Source organism: Mastomys coucha, unplaced genomic scaffold (genome assembly GCF_008632895.1).
Source record: "Mastomys coucha isolate ucsf_1 unplaced genomic scaffold, UCSF_Mcou_1 pScaffold18, whole genome shotgun sequence".
Lineage (NCBI taxonomy): Eukaryota > Metazoa > Chordata > Mammalia > Rodentia > Muridae > Mastomys > Mastomys coucha.
Genome location: NW_022196900.1, coordinates 60,818,990 through 60,825,790, shown reverse-complemented (window position 1 = coordinate 60,825,790; position 6,801 = coordinate 60,818,990). Strand labels below are relative to the sequence as shown.

Here is a 6,801-nt window from a genome sequence, read left to right as displayed (position 1 = left end):
AAAAAGGAAAACCAAAACACCACAAGGAAAGGAAGGAAATGAAGATATGGCAAGCATCACAAGGCTGCCACATCCTTCATCCTTTTGGGGGTGGGGGAGGGGAAGGCCACTGTGTCTTTTGTGTGACTATTGCAAAAAGGAATCCTAAGATATCTTCCCCCATGGAGCACTTCACAGGGTAAATCTGTCACACATAAAAGGCACACTGTCTGCAACATTCACAACCCAGCCAAGGGTACCTTGAGGCTCGAGTGAGTGTGGCAGTGCTGGCTAGACCAGTCAGTCCTCACCGCCTGGGATGCAGGAGGCCACACCCTCAGGAAATGGTCATGAAGAAGGAATCCTCCTGGGTGCCCCATCCTGCCAGCCCCCCCAAACGGAGTCTCCCTCCCTGCTCCTACCGACAGCAAGCTGATCTGTCTTCCCTGTTTAGTTATGCTCGGATAACCCCGACAAGGCTGGCTGAGCCTAGCTGTAAATCATGAGGGTGGAAATCCTAAAATAAAAGCAAGATTAACGACGTGACCTCAATCTTGACATGAAGGTCCATTAATTGGAAATCATGGCCTTAATTGAATTCTAGGCATAGCAACGCCATCTGGATTATATTTTCCGAAGCCTGTTTTCTCACCTCTATCTGATAACTGACGTGTGCCAATGACAACAAAGCCCAATACTGAGCTCTGCAGAGAAAGACAGGTCATTGAATCCTTCCCTGGCATCCTAGTTACCCAACCATCAGATCACTCTGAAGTCACACTCTGAATAGGCCACCACCATCACTTCAGCCATTCTGTTTTCTTCATGCTCAACCATATGATGTGTAACCTCCCTGAACCTCTGCTTTGAGATTACAGGTATTAATAATAATAAAAAACACACACACAGTGCTCAATAAGTTATTGCCCATAATCACTTTTTTTTATCATCAGCTATCATTACCAAAATCAGGAATGGAGGAAAGAGCTGTGTGACCTTTTTGGTACATGCTGCAACCCAGCTGCCTCCAAAAATTAACACCACAAATAGAATAGAAAAGTCAGTCATGCCCTCCTCCTTGAGCTCAAGGCTGCATCTGTCTCTGCTTGACCTCTGACCTGATCCCAGGATCTCTTCTGTTTCCTGAAGTCTGCCAGTGAGCTTGTGTCTGGTTTGGGGACAGAGACGCACACACCAGCACAGAGAGGAGAGTAAAAGGGAGGAAGGCTGGAGCCTAGGGATGAGCCACGTATGTAACATGCTATCTACACAGGACATATTGCAGGCATGAGAGGTGAGACTAGGAGACTCAGTGGTTTTAAGCCCTAAGAGGATGTACGGACAAAGTGACCTTCAAAGGAGACAGGCAGTATTTGAAACTGTCAAAGGTATGGAGATGACTCTGTTGAAGGCTTTACAACAAACTTGAGAATAAACGAGAAGGGCTGAATGAAGCCATGATGGATATAAAGCACTCAGCACGCTTCCTGGCATGAGCAGTCCAAAGAAGGATATTAAATTGAACTGAACTGAACCTGTCAAGAAACCAAAAGCTCTAACCCACTTTTCTTCCTTCTTTCCTTCCTTCCTTTCTCCTTTCCTTTCTTCCTTTTTCTCTTTCTTTCTTTCTTCCTTTCTTTCCTCTATGAGTGTGTTTTTCTGTGGCACACATTTCTGTGTGCACTGCATTTGAAGACCAGAGGTGACATTGGGCATCTTTCCCAATCACTCTCTACTTTTGGTAATTATTTTCATTACATTCATTCATTCATTTATCTATTTATTTAGTCATATGTGGTGGAAATGTTTGTGTTACAGTGCACATGAAGAGGTCAGAGGACAACTTATAAGAGTCAGTTCTCTCCTTGCAGCCATGTAGGACCAGAAGATCAAACAAGTCTTCAGGCTTGGAGACAAACACCATAATCAGCTGAGCCATCTCAGTGTTTTGAATCAAGATCCCTCATTTTACTAGAAACTTGCTGATTGGCTAGGCTGGCTGGCCAGTGAGCACTAGGGTTCCCCTGTCTCCACATCTTCTAGAACCCAGGGTTACAGACATGTGACACTGGCTTTTATATAGGAGCTGGAAATGTGAACTCAGTTCCTACTGTTTGCATAGTAGGCACTTTATCAACTCAGCCATCTTCCTAGCCCCTTGATTCATTTCCAAAACAGCTGCAATCACACTGAAGTATAACTGTGTGCTAACAATAGTGCTCACTGTCTGTCAACCACATTCTCAGTACATCCCAACCACAGGCCTACATCCATTATTCATGACATTTTTCAGGTTTAAGCTTTAGCATTCCCTCTTAAAGGAGAGCAAACTGAGGACCTGTCTTAAGCTGTCTGAGCTGATATAACAAAATGCCATAAATCAGGGCCCTACAAACAGCAGAATTATATTCCTCTCAGTTCTGGAGGCTGGAAAGTCTAAGATCGGGTGAGAGTATATTGAGAGACAGTGGGAACCTTTCTCTGTGTCCTCACATAGTGAATGAATCCTCTAGAGTCTCTTTCTTTAAAAACAATATATTTATATGTAATATAATAATACATATACACACATCTTCATAAATTATATATATGGGGGTTTACTTCCCCTTCACCGATGTCTGTACACCACAAGCATGCTGTTCCCTCAAAGGCCAGAAGAAAAAAATCAGATCCCCCTAAGGCTGGATTTACAGATGCCTATGAGCCATTCTATAGATGCTGGAAATTGAACCCAGCATCTTTGGAAGAACAGCCAGTGCTCTTAACCACTGAGCCATCTCTGGCCCCGAGAAACCAATTCCACAGCTCTGTTATCATGGTCCATTTGCCTCCAAATGGCCATCACCACAGTCTAACGGTTTCAACATACAGCTTTGGGTCAGGGAGCCCAGATATTCAGTTCCTTGCAAGCAGGACATAAAACAAAAACCGCAGGTCACACACCCCAGCCTGTTCTCCAGGACATCTCACTCCTGCGCTCTTCTCATGACATTGCTGCTTCCCGTGTGTTTGTTAAAAAGCAAAGGGAAATGGGCAAGCCCAGGAGGTCTGCCAGCAAGCAGAAAGGCAGACACAGCCTGACATGAGTGATCTCAGAATATTTTCAAGACCAGACACCCAGCATGGGGGGAGCTGATGAGCATCAGTGGCTGGGAAGGAAGACACAAATTAATGAAAACTATAGCTAGAACTTAAATAGGCAGGAGAAGAAGGGGGGTGTCTAATCATGCACACTCTTTCAGATTCACAAAGGAAGAATGATCAGGGCAGGATGGTTTTCCTACAAGAGTTTCTTTGAGCTACCTAGGCCTACTTCCCCACCCCTAACACACACACACACACACACACACACAATACATTGTCTTTAGGGTCAGCATCTATTCAGACTTTTAGTCTTACATTCACCAGATGCAAGCATGAAGGTTGTCAGTGTGGCAGCAGCTCAGAGGTGGGTAACGGCAAGGACCCAGAGAACAAGCAGCAGTGTACAACCCCTCTCCCCACAGAACCGTTCTGCAAGCTTTGGTGCCTTCTCACTGTCAAATCCCTTTGAGGGAGAAAAGCACATGGGCACTGACAAACCCAAGGTCAAAGCCATCTTAAAGGAAGGTGGCTGTGACTGGAAAAAAAAAATCCTACGTCATTAGAGGAATCTGGTCTCCCTCTGTGTTACCTTTAGAGCCCAGGTAACCTGACCAGGATTCACAGGCTCTGAGATTTCAAAGGCTGTCACTGACAACCACAATAGGGGTCTGAGTACAAAAGAGACAGCAGGCAAGGTTGAAAGCTGCGCCTTTCCGTCTTGCACAGTGTCCCCTGTGAAGAACAGCAAGCGTGGGTTGCCAGACACTTTGTAAGGCTCGGTGTCCTTCAACAGGAAGAAACCATGTTTCTACAGAACCTTTGTGTACACTGAAGGTGGGTGACACAGCCCTTACATTCAGATATCAGTTCCATTCAATGCCTGGACCAAGCCTATGTGTGAATATAACTATATTCAGTTAAGCATGGTGGCCCTGGGAAGCTAACCTTCCTTGGACTCCTGCTATGTGTCAGGTAGGACAAGAAGCTATATGCATGGCATCTTCCTTTATACTTTCAAAGGCTTGGCAGCAAAGGTCAGACCACTCCTTCTTTATAGGTGTTAAGACTAAGCTCAGGGGGGCTATAGAGTCAGACTGAGCCAACAGGCCTGCAAGCAAAAAAGCAAAGAGTTGCCAGGATCTCACATCTGACTCCAGATGACCTGACTTTAATGCAGCCAGGCTACTGTGTCCAAATATCCAGAGAAAACATAGCTAAATAGAATGAGGGTGGGGGTGCCCATAATCTCAAAATTCAAGAGGCTGAGGCAGAAGGGCTCTATTGTGGCTACAAAGTAAGTGCAAGACCAACCTGTGATACACAGTGAAATTTTGTTTCTAAATAGTGTGTGTTTGTATGTGTGTGTGCTGTGTGTATGTGTGTATATGCGTTTGTGCATGTGTGTGTGTGCTTGTGGTGTGTGTGTAAAGGGGGTGTGGTGTGTGTATGGTGTGTGTATAAAGGGTGTGTTGTGTATGTGATAATGTGGTATGGTATGTGTGTCTGTGTGTGTGCGTGTGGGTATGTTTTCTGAATTAGAACCTCTACAGATGAGGCTCAGCGTCTGCTGCTGATAACCAGGGAAGCATAGCTACACAGCCTCAGCTCTGGCATCTCACTTTAGCAAGAAGAGCCAGCTCTAAGTGAAGGTCCATCGGGAACCAGAGAGACAGAGAACTTCCCATTTACTCAGCACTTTCCATCTGCCACGTTCATTAAATCACATTTAATCCCTACAACATTCTGCCAAGGCAGATCTCACATCTGATATGTGAGGTGGAAATTGAGGTTTAGTAAAGTTAAATAATTAGATAAAGGCTGCACATCTAAGAAATACAAGGTCAGAACAGATCCAGGTCTGCCCATCTCTAAAGCCGCACACTTTTGCTATCATACAGTTTGGCAGAAGGAAGTGAGCAGGCCTCACCATAGCCATCCGCTATGTTGGACAGATGCAGAGAAGACTGCACAAGATGAATCACATAGCAGAAATGGCTGCATGGCAAGGTGTCCATCCTTCCCTTCACCAGCTGTTGGTTTTTGGAGCCTGGACAAGGAGCTGAGGTATCCATCTAACATACCAAATGAGACCTGGCCTCCAGGTTCTCCAGCATCCCTCTGTCCCTATTACAGTCCCTGAACATTCCAGACCAAGGGCTGGGCTCCAGAGAGGCTCTTCCCTATACAATCCAGACATTTTGCTCATTCTCTCTCTCTGTGTCTATCTGTCTGTCTGTCTGTCTCTCTCTCTCTCTCTCTCTGTCTCTCTCTCTCTCTCTGTCTCTCTCTCTCTCTGTCTCTCTCTCTCTCTCTCTCTCTCTCTCCCTTTCCCTCTCCCTCCTCCTCCTCTCCCTCCCTCTCTGCATTTCTCTCCCCCAGCATGTACATATTCTTTCTTTCTTTCTCTCCTCTCCTCTGTCTCCCTGTCTGCATGTCAACTTCCCTGACCTCCTCGTGTGATATCAGTGAACCTGCCCAAGAGCTGCCCTCAATAAACTTGCCTTTATATCTTTATATACTTTGTAATTTGGCTTGAATTGGCTTATTTCCTCGGCAGAGAAAACCTATTACCAGCCACCATCACTATTCTGATAGAAATCTGGCCTCACCAAGCACAGGGCCAGCACAATATTACAGCACCAGCCTTCCTTCCAACACTTCCACATTAGACGCCCACCCTTCCCAGGCCTGAGTCCAGACTCTGTGGGTATCTGCACTCTGACTCATGAGGGTAATGCACAGATCCAAATCCCAAATACCAGGGTGCCCTGAGGCAAATGACTCTGAATACCAAGATTCCCCTAACACCTAGTAAACCTGTGAGCCTCAGACTATATAGCCCAAGGAAAATGTGACTGAACTACACAGAAAGTATGGATAGAAACATCACTGAAATGCATGTGGTGTTGTTTTGACTTGCCACTAATGGCAGCATTGTCTGTAGAACAAGAACATTCATGACTCCATCATGGGTTTTGTTCTCTCTGCTAGGGAGGTCCTGGTGATGACCTTTATATAACGGGTGGCCAGCTGCAAGTGGCCTTCTGTCCTCTCTCTGCATTGACCTCAGCTGACTGCCTGCTGACTGACCTCTGCCCAATGGCCCTGCTTGCAACCTTTAACCACAAACATCTTGCCTATAACTCCTGGAAGATGGATGGGAGGAACACAGTGCCAAATGCAAAGTGTGTGCACAGCAGTCAGACAGGCAAATGTACTCTGCTCCACCCCATGTGAATGGGAGCGATGGAAGCAGTCCGGGCTGGCCAGCCTCGGGTCGGGCAGTGTGTGTCCAGATCTGACTCAGAACTTTGTAGCTGTTTGTTGTTCCTCTTCTTCTTCTCCTCCTCCTCCTCTTCCCCCCTCCTCCTTTTCTTCTTGTTGCAATGGGTTTTTTTTTCCCTCGAATAATATATCCTGATTATGGTTTTCCCTCCCTCTACTCCTCCCAGTTCCTCCCTACCCCCTCCCACCCCCCACCCCCTTTCCATCTCTTTTTAGAAAACAAACAGGCTTCTAAGGGATAATAATAGTAATGAAATAAGAAAAAAAAAAAACAAAATCTAACACATCGGAATTAGACAAAACAAACAAAAGGAAAAAAGCCCCAAGAAAGGCATGAGAAACAGAGACCCACTAGTTCTTACATTCAAGAATCCCATAAGCACCAGGCAGTAGTGGCACATGCCTTTAATCCCAGCACTTGGGAGACAGAGGCAGGTGGATTTCTGAGTTCGA

At 45.8% G+C, this 6,801-nt stretch overlaps 1 protein-coding gene across 5 annotated transcripts in view; it reads right to left on the bottom strand.

Annotated features, from left to right (window-relative positions):
* Dnajc6 (DnaJ heat shock protein family (Hsp40) member C6) overlaps nucleotides 1–6,801 on the bottom strand; it is a 157,310-nt gene that overhangs the window by 66,861 nt on the left and 83,648 nt on the right. The gene's annotated exons all lie outside the window — the stretch shown is intronic.